At 41.3% G+C, this 19,290-nt stretch overlaps 1 long non-coding RNA gene across 3 annotated transcripts in view; it reads left to right on the top strand.

Moving 5' to 3' along the window:
- Positions 1 to 3,398: 3,398 nt before the first annotated feature.
- Positions 3,399 to 19,290, top strand: part of LOC138765160 (uncharacterized) — a 216,404-nt gene continuing 200,512 nt past the window's right edge. For all 3 annotated transcript variants that reach the window (XR_011358506.1, XR_011358508.1, XR_011358507.1), the window contains exon 1: positions 3,399 to 3,851. This is a non-coding gene — a long non-coding RNA (uncharacterized lncRNA). The remainder of the gene's footprint in view (positions 3,852 to 19,290) is intronic.

Below are 19,290 nucleotides of genomic sequence, written 5' to 3'. Positions count from 1 at the left end.
CTCCTGCTCCTATCTTCTATGTTTCTATGTAATGATGTCTTCCTACAATTACGCAGGGCCTTAATACTCCACAGTATGGAGTATTGTCAGCAATTTCTGTTTCCTTAAACAAAGGACATACTTGTTAGAGACAACTTCGTGCACTGGAAAAACTGTCACGTGAAAATATATTTGATTGATTCGGCCAGTATTTTCAATTGAATCTGGAAGGATGAAACTGGATCTCATTCAAACAGGATGGCAAGGTTGCCATTGCAGTTAGCGCAACACCAGGGATCGGGACCGGGGTTTGAATCCCACACTGTCTGTAAGAAGTTTGTACATTCTCCCCATCTCTGTGTAGGTTTCCCTGGGGGCTCTGGTTTCCTTCCACAATTCAAATCATATTGGGGGTGTAGGCTAATTGGATGTTAATTGGGCGGAATGGATTCATGGGCTGAAATGGCCTGTTACCGTGCTGGAAATCTAAATTTAAAATTCATATCTATTATAACATGCCATCAGGACTGGACAGATTGAATGTGGGGAGGATTTTTCCCAAGACTTCAAGAGGCTATGGTTTCAGGATATTAAGTTAGACATTTGGGAGTGAGTTAGAAAAAGTGTCCTAAGTTGGAAGGTGGTGAACTTGTGGAATTCAAGAAGGTGTGGAAGGACAAGTTGCTAAATAAATTTAAGGAGCTTATTTGTTGACAATTTCTCAATGTCAGCACTTTTTGTGACTGCTTGGATAATGAAGCAATTCACATCCAAATGCAGCAAAGACGGACAATATTAAAACCTGGAGTGAAAGGTGGAATGTGATATTCACATCACACGAATGCCACGCAGTGATGATATCCAACAAGAGAAAATCCAGTTATTGCCCATGGCACTCAATGGCATGACGGTTACTGAATCTCCACTATCCTGGGGGTTACCATTTGGCAGAAACTGAAATGGAGTAGCCATGTAAACAATGTGGCTGCAAGAGCAGGATGAGGAATCCCATGGTGAGTAAGTCCTTAAAGCCTGTCCACTATCAGGTCAACAGTGTGATGGAACATTCTGCACTTGCATGAATACAATTTCAGTAACACTCACTTCAATTTATATACAGGAAATTCCCCATTATCCAGAATTTAAAGACTTGTGGAAAATAAATAGGTAAAAAGAATGCAGTTTAAAATTGGCATCCCCTAGTGGTTAGTTTGTCAATCCATTCAATACGCAATCTCAAGCAACCGGAGTATTCACTTATCCAGTATCTACAAATCCAAATGGGTGCCAGATGCTGGGTTTTTTTTAACTGTATTTGTATTTGACCCCCAGAGGTCTGGAAGGCTGGCGGCAAAACTCTGCATGCCAAACTGCATGAGTTTTTCAAGCTTTGTTGGGACCAAGGAAAACTGCCTCAGGATCTTCGTGATGCCACCATCATCACCCTGTACAAAAACAAAGGCGAGAAATCAGACTGCTCAAACTACAGGGGAATCACGTTGCTCTCCATTGCAGGCAAAATCTTCGCTAGGATTCTACTAAATAGAATAATACCTAGTGTCGCCGAGAATATTCTCCCAGAATCACAGTGCGGCTTTCGCGCAAACAGAGGAACTACTGACATGGTCTTTGCCCTCAGACAGCTCCAAGAAAAGTGCAGAGAACAAAACAAAGGACTCTACATCACCTTTGTTGACCTCACCAAAGCATTCAACACCGTGAGCAGGAAAGGGCTTTGGCAAATACTAGAGCGCATCGGATGTCCCCCAAAGTTCCTCAACATGATTATCCAACTGCACGAAAACCAACAAGGTCGGGTCAGATACAGCAATGAGCTCTCTGAACCCTTCTCCATTAACAATGGCGTGAAGCAAGGCTGTGTTCTCGCACCAACCCTCTTTTCAATCTTCTTCAGCATGATGCTGAACCAAGCCATGAAAGACCCCAACAATGAAGACGCTGTTTACATCCGGTACCGCACGGATGGCAGTCTCTTCAATCTGAGGCGCCTGCAAGCTCACACCAAGACACAAGAGAAACTTGTCCGTGAACTACTCTTTGCAGACGATGCCGCTTTAGTTGCCCATTCAGAGCCAGCTCTTCAGGGCTTGACGTCCTGCTTTGCGGAAACTGCCAAAATGTTTGGCCTGGAAGTCAGCCTGAAGAAAACTGAGGTCCTCCATCAGCCAGCTCCCCACCATGACTACCAGCCCCCCCACATCTCCATTGGGCACACAAAACTCAAAACGGTCAACCAGTTTACCTATCTCGGCTGCACCATTTCATCAGATGCAAGGATCGACAATGAGATAGACAACAGACTCGCCAAGGCAAATAGCGCCTTTGGAAGACTACACAAAAGAGTCTGGAAAAACAACCAACTGAAAAACCTCACAAAGATAAGCGTATACAGAGCCGTTGTCATACCCACACTCCTGTTCGGCTCCGAATCATGGGTCCTCTACCGGCACCACCTACGGCTCCTAGAACGCTTCCACCAGCGTTGTCTCCGCTCCATCCTCAACATCCATTGGAGCGCTTTCATCCCTAACGTCGAAGTATTCGAGATGGCAGAGGTCGACAGCATCGAGTCCACGCTGCTGAAGATCCAGCTGCGCTGGATGGGTCACGTCTCCAGAATGGAGGACCATCGCCTTCCCAAGATCGTGTTATATGGCGAGCTCTCCACTGGCCACCGTGACAGAGGTGCACCAAAGAAAAGGTACAAGGACTGCCTAAAGAAATCTCTTGGTGCCTGCCACATTGACCACCGCCAGTGGGCTGATAACGCCTCAAACCGTGCATCTTGGCGCCTCACAGTTTGGCGGGCAGCAACCTCCTTTGAAGAAGACCGCAGAGCCCACCTCACTGACAAAAGGCAAAGGAGGAAAAACCCAACACCCAACCCCAACCAACCAATTTTCCCCTGCAACCGCTGTATCCGTGTCTGCCTGTCCCGCATCGGACTTGTCAGCCACAAACGAGCCTGCAGCTGACGTGGACTTTTTACCCCCTCCATAAATCTTTGTCCGTGAAGCCAAGCCAAAGATTTGTATATTTTCTGAATAGGTCTCTGAAAGCTGTAGTCATACTCAGATGCCAATATAAGATATCATTTGGGGGCGGGGAGGGGGGGCGTATTTGTAACAAGAGCAGCATTGTCAGAGGAAACTTTATTTTGAATATTTGATTAATTGCCCTCCATGTTGTGATAGGTAACACCACCATCAAGCTCCAAATGTTAAATTAAAAATGTCATTAATTTATTAAAGTGGATAATTAATTCTGAACAATAATAGGGAAAATTAAAAAAAAATCTCTCCACTTCTCTTAACTCGCAAGTTTCCGACAGTTATGAAGGCTAACTGATGAAATGCATATGCCATTCAGAGTTCTTTATTAAGTATTATTGCATCAAACTTTCAGGAAAGAACCGTTAGGATTAAAACAGAAGGATGCCCAGTGGTTGGCACTGTTGCACAATTTGATGATTTGTTGTAATTAGCTAAAGAGGTTAAGTTCTAATTCTTGTTCATCAAATCCTCATATTATTATTTTGTCTAAAAGAATCTAAAAATTTCTGGACTTGGATGATAAACCACCACTGGGTGGTGCTGTGGAGTGGAAGAAGGCCCAGAGCATAAGTTGTGGTCTGGAGGACAGTTTAGAATGTTGGGATTTCAAAAAGGATGAACATTCCAAAGGCAGCCGGAAGGATCCAGACCAAGCCAGTTGTTCCTCTCTCTGCAAGCAACACAAGACAACTTGGAATTTTGTGCTCTCCCTCTCTCTCTCAAAGATCTTTTGGCTTCAGTTTACCACACAAACTGAATTTTGTTTATGATCTTTGCTTCGGTTAAGATCGAAGTTTTGTGAGTCTTGTGTGTTTTGTGTCTAAGTTTTTCTGTGGGCTGGTTGGAAGTGTAGCTTAGACTTTGATTATGTATGCTATATTTAGGCTGGGGAATTTATTAGTTTTACACGGTTATAGAGATTTGCATAGTAACCGGTGGGCATTGTTATAAAAGGGGGGGTTTTGAATTAAAGTTTGAAGGTGAATTTTTTTGTTAATGAAGTAATTATTCATCTTTACCCCTGTGTGATATGCCTTCTTTGTGGTTGCTGGTTTGATCTTGTAACACATGCAATTGCAATTTTTCATTCTTACCACTTTCTGAATAAATCAATCTCTTCTAATGTTTTTATTAATTTAAGGACATGTAGTATGTCATATCTTGTTTCTCTCTTTTCAAGGGAAAAGGAAGCCTCAGCACGCAGTCCTTCTCAATAGTTCTAATCAATTGGCTCTGGGCTATTTCTTGTTAATTATTATGCATCTTTTGGAATATCTCTGAGATTTGCAAGATGAAATAGAACTTTTACCCTGTACCCTAGAGTACATTTCTTCAGCTGGTCAGAATTTGGAAAGAAATATATTGCTTTGTCTACATGACTAGGTCATTATAAAGTGGTTTTACATCAAATGAGGTGTAACCATGCCCATATGAAATAGCCCATTTATGACACGGTGAAAATTAAAGCCCTGGAAATTTGAAACCATGTAACTGAAAATATCTAAAGAAGAACATGAAACAAATGATATCCTTCAATTTTACTGTTATCTATCTAGTGAGCAATGCCAATCAATTTAACTATCAGATTAACACCAGTTATTCAGAGAGCCATCACAATATTCTCATCACATTAATTGTAATGCACCATGCCAGTTACCCTGGTTTGTGTCAATGTATCAAGATGGCTGATCAGAATTCTCTACATTCGTGATACAGATAGAGGGTCACAATCATTGAAAATTTATACAGAATATCGCCTACTTTCCCATTAAGTCCATGTTGATCGAAAACATGCATCCAGCCAAATTTTATTTTCTAGCCCTGTAGGTCTATAACAATGATTTTCTCTCTCTCACTCTCGCTCTTTCTCATCTCTTAAGGAACAATTTGAAATACCCTCTGCATTCATGAGATGAAGAATATAATTTTGAAAATGGCATGACTTGTATTGCCTCACTCAGCAATTATGATGCCAATCTCTCTGTGATGTTGTTATATTTTGCTCATTTCTCGTGCTCTTCCTGGAGTCGAGTGACAATGCTTCTTCCCAATCTCATGGTAGTTAAACTGGACCTTACACTTTGGGAAAAAAAAGAACTCTGAGATAAAAATATTCAGAAGAGAAATTAAGAGATATGATAGATTAACATTTGGAGTGAGGTGCTTTGCCAAAATTCCTCCATTCTTTTAAATCGTGTTATTATTGGATTCTTTTCCTGGCATCTAAGTCAAGTTGTTCTCTTTTGGCAGATTGCTTTTAATTGCTCTGCTGTCTCCTTCCATGCATTGTTACATCTCATTTGCAGTGGTGCCAGAATTAGCAGACCATTTCTTAAGCAACTCATTCATTATTAATCCCACCTCCTGTTCATTGAGTTGGGGCCTCGAAATTGCTTGGGTTAAATACATTTTGCCATTTTGGACATTTTGTAAGAGCTTGGAGGGAGCATGACAGCAGGTCAGGGAACTAATTAATACAAGTATTGGCATCAATTAGAATTTGTTGATTTCATTTATTGCATATGGTGAGTTGACATCTGAGAGTGCAGAAATCAGAATCGGAATTTATTGTTATGAACAAGTGTCACAAAATTTGAAATCACAAATTTGAAAAATAATCCAACATATCCAATGTGACACTCTCTATTTTCTACTGATTAATTTTGGCAATACTTAACTGCTGTCAATTGATGAAATAAAATGTCATGAAACCTGTTGAATGAATATCTTGAATCAGTAATAAATATTCACTTCCAGAGCAGTTTCACTGGTGAAAGTGGCCTATCTGCCCATAGGGCATTTCTTTGCCATTTCTATCCTTTACAATTTTGCAGAAGCTTTAGCTCTTAGTGTGGCTAATCGTATTTGAGAAATGGGCATGTCTGACATGTTTACTGGAGCTCTTTGAGTATATATCAAGTGCAGTAGATAGAGTGGAACAGGTGAATGTTGCGCAATTGGATTTCCAAAGGGGCTTCACTGATGTCCACGTAAAACATTGATTCATAAGATAAGGATACAAGGGGTTTGGGGTACAGTATTAGCATGGATAGAGGATTGGTTAACCAAAATAAATTAGTGAATTGGGTATTTCTCTTGTTCGCAATAGGTGGTGAGTGAAGGACCATAGGGATTAGTGCTGAACCTGCACCTGTTCATGATATACATTAACAATTTGGAAGAGGCGACTCAGTGTAGTGTATCTACATTTGCTGATGAGATGAAAGGAAGTTGAAAAACAAATTGTGGAGAGGATATGGAGAGTCTGCAGAGAGAGATATATATATATAGGTAAGAGAGTATTCAAGGGTCTGGCAGATGGCAATGTTGATAAATACAATTTCTTCCACTTTGGAAGGAAAAATAGATTATTATTTAAATTGTGAAAGATTGCAGCATGCTGTTGGACAAAGGGGCCTAGGAGTGTATACGCATAAATTTCAAAAGGTTGGTTTGCAGTTGGAACAGGGAATTTAGAAGGCAAATGGAATGTGATCTTCATTGCTGTGTCATGATTGAATTTAAGAGCAGGAAGGAGTTGTGACTGTGCAAGGTACTGGTGAGGCTGCACCTGTAGCATGGGTCTGGTCTCTTGAGAAAATATTTTCTGGCTTTGGAGGCAGTACAGAGGAGGTTCACTGGGTTGACTGTGGAGATAAAGGGGTTGGCCTATGAGGAGAGATTGAGCAGCCTGGGACTACTCTTGCTGGAATTCAGAAGAATGAGAAGGGATCCTGTAGAAACATTAAACAATTGATGAAAAGCATAGATAAAACAGAAGTAGAAAAGTTGTTTCCAATGTACATAAGATTAGAATGAAAGCCTCAACATTCATGAGAGTAGATTTAGGAAGGAAATGAGGAGGAACTGCTTTTCCCAGAGAGAAGTGAATCTATAGAATTCTCACCCAAAAAAGCAATAGAGACTGTCATATTAAATGCATTTCAGACACTGTGAAATAGATATTTGCACTTTAATGAAATTAAGGGTTATGGGGAAAAGACAGGTAGGTGGAGCTTAATCTGTGGCCAGTTCAGCCGTGAATGGTGGACCGACGGGACAGATGTGGACTCTTGCTCCTAACTCTTATACTCTTATTTTTATGTTTTGTCCAGGGTCTCTCTCCTTTCTATGACTGTCACATTCTCTCACACTAAAACTTTCTGCCAGCTCTATGCTTTTCCAGTTCTATCTTGCATCATTTCCCCAGTGCCAGTCATGCTTTAAACTGATTACAGTCAAGGAAAAGGCAATGGAATGACCTCTCCACTCTTCGTCCTCTCTATCCACTCTCTTGAAAACCCATCCTCCTTTGGGCGTTTGCCCGAATATTCCATGCAAGTCTTTTTTGGTCTTGTGATGTAACATGGGATGTGCTGCTCTGTTATAAGAATGCAGTGTGAAGTTGTCAATGTCAGGTAAGATTTGTTGGATACCTAGCATTGTTCAACCATTAACCACATCTTTCCAGTGTCATATTTTTAGGTGAAGGCATTACTGGATCCCTTTTAATAGAGGGAGTACAGTTGGGGTAAACTTAATGACATATTGTAAAACAACATTATTTTATAACTCTTGGTTCTTCCATGTCGATTGACAACACTTTGTCCTATTTGTCCCTGTATATTTTCCAATGCAATTGTAGAAAGATTTTACCCATTCAAACATGCCCTAAATAATGTTTGAAAAATAAGTTAACAATTATCCAGCAGCCTGCATAATAGATGTCAACTGGAAGCATCTGTTGTAAATGAAAATATTATGAAGATTGAATTTGACGCAACCTTATTGTGGCAAATCCTACTTCCGCACAACATTGCATGAGGGTCAATATCATGGGAGTTCTGTTTTACTAGAGTAATTAAACCTAACTGTGCAAGTGGTGTGTACAAAGTTGGAAATCTATAACGTCGGGAATAGAATGCCTGCTCCAACGGTAAATAAAATTATGGTTTATTTTTACCTTAGAGTCACTTTCCTGCATAAATCCTATTTCCTCTTATTCCATTCATATCCAATAATCTATTTATCTCTGTCTTGAAAGTACTGTGACTGAACAACCATGGCTCTCTTCAAAAGAGAATTTCAAAGATTTACTCGAATCTCTGTCCTTGCCAATCTTCTACATCTTTTTCTTCATTTAATATTCTCTTTAAGAGTCCTCCTCAGGGTCTATATCAAGACGCAGCAGGTAATTAAGATGTAATGTTATTCTGTGAAGATTTGGAAACAAGAGTAGGGAAATTTTATTGTAATTATACAGAACCTACGTGAGACCATACTTGGAGTATTGTGGGAAAATTCAGACTCCTTACTTCAGAAAGGATGTATTTGCCATGGAGGGATTGGAGCAAATATTTATAAGGGATGCCATGATTGCCATATGAAGGAAGAATGAAAAGATTCTCTGCAGAATAAAGAGAGGAGATCTTATCAAAACAAAAAAAAAATCTTCAAGAGATGGGGCATAGGGGTAAGTAGAACACGTGAGGAGAAGATCTGCTCTCAACAGCTCGTAAAATGTAACCTTGATCTGCCATCATCTTGGATTTTTCTACAGACGGAGTTGTTAATGCAGCCCAGACCATCACCAAATCCCAACGACCCAATCTCTGCTTCTTACTGCCTTGAAAAAGTAGTTTGCATATCAAGACTCACTCACTTCTGTCTTATTCTTTTCGCCCTGTTGGGACGAAAACTCACAAGTGTGAGATCACACAATAGCAGATTCAAGGACTGTTCCTTCCCATCTGTTACTGGACTCTTGATTGATCCTCACACTAGTAAAGTAATGTAGCCTTTGTTCTGTCCTAACTGACCTTTCTCTGTAACTCTGCACCCTGCTCTGTGTATGATGCACAGGTTGATTATCCACACTGCATGCAGAACAACCTTTCTCACTGTACCTTGGCACAAGTGACCACAAACTTGAATTTGTAACTTATTTATGAAAAGATAAGAAAACATTTCTTCACTCAAATAATGGAGAACTATGGGAATTGTGCAGAGCCTCAGACGTTAAGCCAAGAATTGATAGATTTCTGGAAATTAATGGAATCAGGTGTTGAGATTTTGCTGGAAAATGCAGCTGAGATAAAGGATGGTCTTAAGTGGGTGATGTAGCAGATGGAGATTCAATAGCATATTCCTGTTTCCATTTCAATGCAATGAAACACAAGAATCTGCAGATGCTGATAAGTCGTAGAGCTTGAGAGCACCATTTCTTGTGTCCTTATCTGCCCTAATATCCCATATTGGCTTAGTCAAATTTTGCATCTCTGCTTTGTTTTTTTGTGTCTTGGAATGTTTGGCAAAGTTTAAAAAAAAACACATTGCAATTTCCTTCATCATGGGATTATTGTTAGGATCTAAATAGGTCATTTGCATTAAATGGTAGGCTATTGAGAAGTGCAGAGCAACAAAGGGATTTAGGAGTTGTGGTAAATAGTACCCTCAAGGCTGATACTCAGGTAGATGGTGTGGTGAAGAAGGCATTTGGAATGTTGTCCTTCATAAATCGGAGTATTGAATTCAAGAGTAGGGAGGTTATGATGAAATTGTACAAGGCATTGGTGAGGCCAAATTTGTGTACAGTTTTGGTCACCAAATTATAGTGCAGAGAAGGTTCCCGAGAATGTTGACAGGATTTCAAGGTTTGAGTTACAGGGAAAGGTTGTGCAGACTGGGGCTTTTTTCTCTGGAGCGTAGAAGATTGAGAGGGGACTTGATAGAGGTGTTTAAGATTTTAAAAGGGACAGACAGAATAAACGTGGATAGGCTTTTTCAATTAAGAGTGGGGGAGATTCAAACTAGAGGGCATGGTTTAAGATTGAAGGGGGAAAATTATAAGGGGAACATGAGGGGAAATTTCTTTACGCAAAGGGTGGTAGGGATGTGGAATGAGCTTCTGACAGACGTGGTCGAGGCGGGATCATTGGATACATTTAAGGAAAGACTGGATCGTTATATGGATAGGAGAGGACTGGAGGGGTATGGACCGGGTGCTGGTCAGTGGGACTAGGAGGGTGGAGATTTGTTACGGCATGGACTAGTAGGGCCAAACTGGCCTGTTCTGTGCTGTAAGTGGTTATATGGTTATATGGTTATTTGTTCCAACTTTCTATCCGATTGATTATTCATTCCAAAACGAAAAGAGGCAACTTCTACAAGATTTCATTATAAAGACAATTAACCTGTTTTCCTTCTGCTGGTATCTACTATTTGGCAAAGATTAATGTGCTATGGGGATAGGAAAATCTACTGAGGGGAAGTATTGGCTATGAATTTGTCTGCTTTGCTGCTTTCCCACCTGATTTTGCTTTGTTAGTTGGTTGAAAGTAACACAAATAACTTCTGACACTCCGTGATTTACAGAAGGTAATTATGTGTGTCTGTACCTGCTCATCTTAAAGATAAATTGTCCATCTTGGACTTCTGAAGCAGATCAATAACACTGCTACTGTATTAGGTGATTAATGGCCCAGTGATAAGGTTGGTCAACAATGTTACTTGGTTTTCAATCAGGAGATTTTGTGATAAAAAGAGGGAAAGGTGCTCTATATAATAAACCAGATATATTGCAAGGGTGTTTAACATGACTTCCACAATTTTCATCCCAATTCTCCCAACTGGATCATGAAGGATAGGGGTGCAGGAGAGGGATGTTAAAAAAATAAAACGACCAAAATCTACTGTGAACATGAATATTTTTTTCATCCGAGGCAGGTTTGGAGGTAAGGATAAGGGGAATGGGTAGGTAATCTGCCCTCAGGGGCTTTCTTAAGTCCCTTTCTCACTGCCAAACCTCCGAGAAAACGGGAACTTTTCCAGGGCAAGCCGAGCCTGTGAGCCTTTCATGGCACAATTATTTGCAGGTAAGTCTGAAATTCGTGATTTTAAAGTGGGGGGGGGGGTCCCTTCCTCCAGCGATGGCAATGCGAAAGTAGGTTGTGGTTTCACACTGCCAGAAGGCAATTGATGAGTTAACTTGGCTGGGCTCTGACACTTGCTCCCTACATGTATCGAGCCAAGTTGAAATCTATTTGATTTCTGCCCATAACAACCGTAGCATTACCTTGGCAACATGCCAATTTTAACTCATGCACCCTATATCTAGGCTACTGTTTGGTGGTCTTTGGATAACTCCCATCAGGGTCCTTTTGCCCTTACAATTTCTCATTCTATCCATACTGACTCTACATCTCATAATTCTGTGACACCCCACGTAAGGGGCTGACTGTCATTCCTCACCAACAGAGCCATCTCACTCCCTCTGCCCACCTGTCTATCCTTTCGATAGGACCTATACCATTGATTATTCATTTTCCAGCCCTGGTCCTCTTGCAGCCATGTCTTGGTTATTCCTACAATATCATACTTGCCAATTTCCAACTGATCCTCAATTTCATCCACTTTATTTTTTATATTTCGTGCATTCATACATAATACTTTTATCCATTACTCCCCTCCCCTTTCACATCGATTCCTATTACCCTTGGCCATACTCTCCGATCCCTTCCTGAGCTTTCTGTCCCATTAATTCTGTTGTCTTTCTTAATTTTTCTTATTCTCTCTTTCCCTTTAACTCTATCCTTGTATTTCCAGTTCATCTCCTCCCCCGCCCCCCCCCACTACTTAGTTTCAACACATCCGTGTAGCAGTGATAAACCTGCCTGCCAGAATTCTGAACCCCCCCCCCCCCCCCCGTCTGTTAAGATGCAATACCCACATAATAGTGAGGGAAATCCTGTTTTGTACCCAATGGTGTTCTTTCAATTGATATCAATGCACATAAATATTGAGTGAGGTGAATGTTTGTCGTGTAAAAGTCTGCAAACACAAAAATACTGGAGGAGTTAATCAAGTCTTGCATAGGAACTAAAGTTATATAAATGATGTTTTGGGCCTTCATGGTAAGGCATTATACCTCAACGAAGTCCTCAGGTCCAAAATGTTGGTTATATGTTTTTAACCTTCTATGAACACTGCAAGATCTGCAGAGTCCTTCCAGCGTTTCCGTGTTTTTATTTCATTTTTATAGTGCCTTTCATAAGCTCTGATGTCCTACAGGGGCAATACTCTTTGAAGGTAGTCACCTAGTATAAAACAAGAACAGTGGGTACCAGCAAGGTTACCCAAAGAGCGACGTGATAATGGCCAATCATTTTGAATGTTGATTGAAAGGTGGCCACACTTTTGAGCAGAGATTCCCATTTATCGCAATATTGCACAATGCATCCTTCTGCCTTCCTGTGTAGAGCACTGTGAAAATCCATCTATTGGCTAAGCACATGGGTGTGATAATTTCACCTTTTCAATGAAATTGTAAGTATCCAAAATTGTTAATGACATTTTGAGAAAGCAGAGTTTTGTCTGCATTTATTGCTGCGGTTGTCGTCCTTTGTTCTGTGGGATTGATTGGCAGAATTTCACTGACATCGACTGTAAAGGGAAGAGAATAAAAGAGCCGAACCTTTTTGGAGGTCAGTGTAACACAAAATTAATCCAGATTTCATAGAAGGGCTCACTGCCTGATGAGCTCAGGGTCACCAACAAACGCCGGTTGCGAATCTTTCCCTTTGCTGCGTAAAGGACACTGTTTGACCTGCTAAACTTCTCCGGTATTTGTGTGTTTTTATTTCCACCACGGTGGCTACGGATTTTCAAGATTTACACTGTCTAATGATATTCTGCATCACCAAATCAATCAGTGATAACTCAAGCAAGTAATGAAAAGATGAAAATATCTTTTAAAGAGCATTGAGAGATGCTCTTAAACCTTTTCATGACCTTTAGGTTGTGATAAACATGTGCAAGGACAGTAATTTAACAATTAGGGAGGCATCCATTGACCTTCAGCAGGCCTGATCCACTTTCACTGAACTACTGATTCAATGAATGTAGAACCAAGTGTGGTAATGCTCCATTAAAGAGCTAAGAGCATTTTACCACATTGACAGGCACCTCATGAATGGAAGTTGTTGCAAAGGTAAAGAAAACATTGCAGTTGAGTGTATGTCTCCTGCCACTCCTCTTGTTGTTATCATCTACACTGTGAAATTTAATTCAGAGGCTTTTTAACTTAGTTACAACCTGGCCTTATTAGCACAATTAAAGCCACGTTCACAATGTTCTCAAAGGTCGGGCCATCCCTAACAGTTCCAGTAAACTTGCGCTCAAGTTCCTCCTGATCCCTGAGGATCAGGAGCTGATGTACCTCACAATCATTCTGACTGAGACTTTATCGATCACCGCCGATCTGAACGTTCCTGGGCACATGGTGGGTTCACTGCCGAGACCGCACTTTTAAAATGTGCGCTCCTGGGTTGTGCGCTGACAGCATCATCGTGATATCATCAGCCCTTCCCTTTGTAGGTGCTTTCAGCATCATTAATTTTATGAAAGGAGCTGGAATGGAGCACTATGCTCCACCTTTGAGTGTAACGCCCCCACCTGGTCGAAAAGAAGCTGGAGTGTATTCCAGCAGTCCATCCACCTCTGGACTTGTTATGAAGGGAATTACAGCAATGTGAATCTCTGTCTTTACTTTTCCCTTTTTTCTCCATAAAAAAGGCCTATAGTTAAATACGAACAGGAGTAGACTATTCAGCTATCAGAGTCTGTTTAGCCTATTAATGAGCTGATCTGTGGCCTGTAAAATTCTTTGACTTTAGGAGATGCAGCTTGTATTTGTGACACGTATTGAACAAAGTTTGTCAACCCACTTCAATTCCCCACCCCATTCCCATGCTGACACGTCTGTCCATGGTCCAATGCTCTTCCAGACTGAGATCACCTGCAAATTGCAGGAACAACACTTCATATTTCATCTGGGCACCATCCAACCAGATGGCATTAACATTGACCTCCGGTTTTCCATGAGCAATTCCCCTTCTACTTCCCTTCCCCTCCCCCCACCATTTATCCCATTTCCCTATTTCTCCTTTCCTCTAGCTTGGTTTCTCTCTCTCTCTCTTTCTCTCTCTCTCTCTCTCTCTCTCTCTCTCTCTCTCTCTCTCTCTCCCTCTCCCCCTCCATCTCCTTTCCTCCAGCTCTGCATTCATAGAGCCGTCCCCTCCCCTGATTAATTCTCACCTCTCCTCCTCTCCATCTCCATTTATTACCATTTGTCTGTTAGTCTGTGCTCCTCCCCCTTTCTTACACTTGCTTCACTTCTACCCCAGCCTTTTTATTCATGTATCTGGCTGTTTTTCACTTTAATGAAAGGATCAGGCCTGAAATGTTGGTTATATAGCTTTATCTCCTGCTAGAGTTCCTCCAGTTTTTACTAAACACTCCAAAATGCTGGAAGAACTCAGCTGGTCTTTTCAGCATCTTTAAGAGACAAAGATATATTGCCGATGTTTGACAATATTGCTGAAATGTTGGCAATATATCTTTGTCTCCTATAAATGTTTCTCTGTGGATTGTCACCTTGTCGTGGTGGAGAAGCTTGTGTGGTCCAGTGATCCCGAGAGTGATGCCGCCTGGAGCTCTGCTCCTGGTAGGGACACCCATGGCAGTAAGGTTGAGGGTGAGATCCCTGACAAAGAACAATTCAACTGGTAGAACAGGCGGATGAAGTTACTCTGAACTCAATGGCTATGAAGGTAGATGAAGGCTGCAACAAATCCATCAGCTCATCGTCGTGGAATTGGAATTAGTTGGTTGATTTGTAAAGTATCATGTGCTTCTTGGAGTGTAACATTAAGTACATGTTAAACAAATACATGCACAGGCATCTTCGCTCTGTGGATCAATGGAACTAAGACCATCATTCTTGACTGCGAGGGATAGCCACGGTTTATAGATACTGAAAAGACCGGCTGAGTTCCTCCAGCATTTTGGTGTGTTTACTACAAGCACAGCATCTGCAGCTCTGTGTTTTTAATGCTTTGTTCTGTTTTCAAATCAGCTTCCAGCTCAAAATTATCTGAAAGTTTGAAATTTACTGAACTATCTGAGAACAATTCTTTGCTTTGATTCTACATCTCATACAATCCCCGTATCTTGTGCTTCAGTTTTGATCGTAAGCCAAATTTCCTCATTAAAATCTTCATAATTCCTCTTTTAAGAGACTTTTTAAAATGTACCCCTCTGATAAAGGTTTTAGTTACATATTGTTTTGATGGCTTCTTATTTTGTTCTGCACTGGTTTCTGTCAGACCATGCTCTTGTGAAGCTTATTAGATCAGTTTACTCTGTTAGAAGTACTGTTTAAATTCAAATTATTGAATTTTATGGCAACTATCACTAATCATGCAGTGAATGAGTGATTACCCTTTGCCTAACACATACCGTGCAAATCTAGTAGTTATTTGAGTCATATAGCATTCTAAGGATATACTTTGGAAAGCAGAAGGTTATAACATTTATTTCCATGGGTGAGCTCATCTTGATAACTCACGAGGGACACAAGTAATATAACTGTGTGAGATTTCTTTTATCTCATGAATAGAAATGAACTTTATATTGTTCTCTCCTTGCAAATGATCTTTATTTCATCTTCTCTATGCTGCTGGGTTTCAGGTTACCTAGAAGGAATATGAAATGTTGTTCCTCAAGTTTATGTTTGGTCTCACCCTGGCAATGGATGAGGCCAAGGGCAGACATGTTGGTGTGGAAATGGTCAGAGGAATTAATATAGTTTGCAATTTGGAGTTCCAGCTTGTACCTCTGAACAGAGCGCAGGTGTTCAGTGAAGCGGTTACCCAATCTCACTGTTGCAGGGGAGACCACACCAAGTGAACTGAATGCAGTAAATTAGGTTGAACAAAGTGCATGTGAAATTCTGCCTCATCTGGAAGTCCCATTGGTGGTTTTCGATCCATTTGAGGCTTTCTACTTTAATGAACTACCCGTTTCCAATTGCTCTGATCCTCTTTCCGATTGGCTGCCTTTGTTGCTATGATGTCCAATTGAGCCCCTGAGTTTCTACAGCGATGTGGTGGATAGTGAGCTGACCAGCTGTATCAGGGTCTGGTATAGGGGCACCAATACCACCCCCTCCCCCCAACCACCGAGCTTAAAGCCCTGAAAAAGCGAGTGTACACAGCCCAGCACAACACAGGCAAAGTCCTCCCCACCATCAAGAATATATACAGGGTATACTGGCTTCGGAGAGCAGCAGCAATCATCAAGGATCCACACCACCCAGCACATGCTCTGTTCTCGCTGCTGCCATCAGGAAAGAGGTATCGGGGCCACAAGACCCACACCGCCAGGTTCAGGAACAGCTGCTCACCCTCCACCATCAGACTCCTCAACAACAAACTCAATCAGGGACTCATTTAAGGACTTTTGCACTTGATTGATTATTTTTTATCTCTGTATTGCACAGTCAGTTTGTTTACATTTCTTTATTTGTTTACATGTTTGTGTAAATTCAGTCAATCTTTTTTTCTCCACTACCAAAAACTGGTGATTCTGCTTCGCCTGGAGGAAAAAAAATTTCAGGGTTGAATGCGATGCCATGTATGTACTCTGACAATAAATCTGAAAGCTAAGTTATGCAGCTTTTGTTTAAGAGCTCTTGCCGTGATGGTTAATCCTGCAGAAAAATTAGCTCTTTCTCCACAGTTCTTGAATTTATATGCTGGCAATATGCACAATCACTTTGGAGGTTTGAAAATCGTGCCATTTCCACAAACTTTATCTTAAATACGCTATTTAAAGAAAAATTACAATCCAGTCAAATGAATGACATTAACTTGAATCCCTCACAGAGCAATTTAGCATGTTTTTATTTGAAGCGCATCATCTAGGGTGCAGTATTAATAAAAATAAATCTCCCAAGAAGTATGAACTTTGAGCAAATTACATGATCTTTGATGAAAGCAAATCAATATTGTGCCTATAGCAACATACACTTTTGGAATATTCTGGAGGAGAGGTTATTGATTTGATCGCAATTTTCCTTGCACCACAAATACACAGTGTGGTGAACTGCTGTATTCCTGATGACCTGGTTCCGCCCACTTCTGTGACTGAACCTGTGGCTCCTCCCTCTTTGACCCTTCCCCAGAAAGCCTAGGACACTGAAGTGCCAGTTGATGAAGTAGAGAAAGACGATGTGGTCAAACAATAATCATGGCTTTTATTAGCAGAAACTCATGGTACAATAATGAAAGACAATAGATGCATATACAGTTATACCCAAGGGGAGTGTCCTTAACAGTAGAGATAATGCACAGCCAATGTTAGTACAGCAAGGCTCACCAGAGGAGAGACAGGCAGCTTGGCAGACATTCACCACAGTCATAGCACAGGATGAGGTCTCAGTCCATTATGAATAAAAGCCTGTAAATCATTTGCAAAATCAGTTTCAGAAATTCTGAATCTTAAAGCAAAATAAAAAGGAAAGAAAGGTATAATGTGAAATAAGAAAGTCTGCAGATGCTGTGATTGGAATTAATACACAAAAATGCTGGAGAAACTCAGCAGGTCCCCCAGTGTCCATAGGAGGCAAACATAAATAACCAACATTCCAGGCTTGAGTTTTATGTCAAAGTGTAAGCAAAAAAACAGGCAGGCATCTGAATAAAAAGGAGGGGAGAGGAGGGAAGGGGTGAGGGGAAAGGCTCAGACCAACAGCCAAGAAGCCAAATATGGACATGAAAAAGAGGACAGGAAAGAAAAATCTGGAGGAAAGGGATAGGAAAAGAGTGTGTGAGAGAGAGACAAGGGAAGGGAAGCTGGAGGAAAGCAGACACAAGAATATTGAAAAGGAGAGACGGGGGAGTTGGGGCCCAATGGAAACCAGAGAAGTCAATGTTAAGGCCATCTGTTTGGAGGCTGCCCAGATGGAATATGAGGTGTTGCTGCTCCATTTGGAAGTGAGTCTGGGTGAGTACATGGTTGTGGAGATTGAAGGCAACAGGGAGTGCCCCATGGTACCTACCCATGTGTCCACGGAAAATGCTACACTTGTGCCCGTGCCTCCTCCCTTACCACCATTCGGGGTCCCGGTCACTCCCACTGCTCGCTTCATTGAGCATTTTCGCTCTGCCATTGTAATAGCAGGGATCTCCCAGGGGCAACCCATTTCAATTCCCTCCCCACTCCCATGCCGACAAGTCTGTCCATAGTCTCATGCACCACTAAACTGCAAATCGGAGGGAAACACTTAATCTTCCATCTGGTCACCCTCTAAACAGATTTGCTATCCCTCTGTTCCTTTCCTCCTGCTATGTCTGCCTGCCTGTCTCTCTCTCTTTCTCTATCTCTATGTCTCCTTTCCATCTGTTTTCTCTCTCTCTTTTTCTCTTCTCTCTCTTCCCTTATCCATCTCTTTCCTCCCATTCTATATTCACAGAGCTTGCCCCTGCACCCCCCCCCCCCCACTCTCTGATTAATTTGCATCTATTCTCATCTACCCTCCTATCCATGTCCACCTATGACCTCTCGGCTCTTGGTCTGTGCTCCTCCTCCTGCCCCTTCTTCCTCCTCCTCCTGCCTTTTTATTCAGAAGCCTGTCTGCTTTTTGCTCATGATGAAATAGTATCTGATGATACTTTGCCTCCCATGGACTTTGCTGGACCTGCTGTGTTTCCCCTGGACCTTGTATCAAGATGGGTATAATATCAAAATTTGTCCTCTGTTGAAGGTTCCACTTCTTGTAGTTCCTATTGGAACTAGATTTCTGTAGGAGAATATCCCTCCAATATTGTTGATCCAATAGAGCCAGCAACTGAGGATGAATACAGCCATACCTCAACTTACACCCAAGCAAATAATGTCTGATCACAGATACGTATGAGGTCACCATAAGGGCTTAATAAAAATTTTAAAATTCACACCGGGACAGATGTTGGCGGGTGTTAAGTCGTGCATCATGCATTTGTCATGTACGCTCAAAAGGGAAGCAAAGCAATTGGGATTTGGTACATAGTATGCACCTAACTTAGTACAATACATATATGTAATTGAAATCTATAATATATGTACGTATATATACGACAATATCGAGGTTTAGGTAAATATGTACGTGTGTCATGGTATCTTATGTTGTACAGTATATTTCACCCAATTGAGATTCAAGATTCAATTTATTGCCATTGTAATAAACAGTCTCATATTACATGAAATTGCTTTTGCCTGCTGTAAGGCGGACAGATTTGCCATCGGCAGAAATTACCTGAAGCGTCTCTTACAGTCAGAGAACGAGAAGCAAAAGTCCACCCAGAGTCACTAAAGTTCTGTAGCTTCCGCAGCCTCCGCAGCCACGCAGAGTCCAGTC

Source organism: Narcine bancroftii, chromosome 5 (genome assembly GCF_036971445.1).
Source record: "Narcine bancroftii isolate sNarBan1 chromosome 5, sNarBan1.hap1, whole genome shotgun sequence".
Taxonomy (NCBI): Eukaryota; Metazoa; Chordata; class Chondrichthyes; order Torpediniformes; family Narcinidae; genus Narcine; species Narcine bancroftii.
This window is presented reverse-complemented; position numbering and strand designations above follow the sequence as displayed.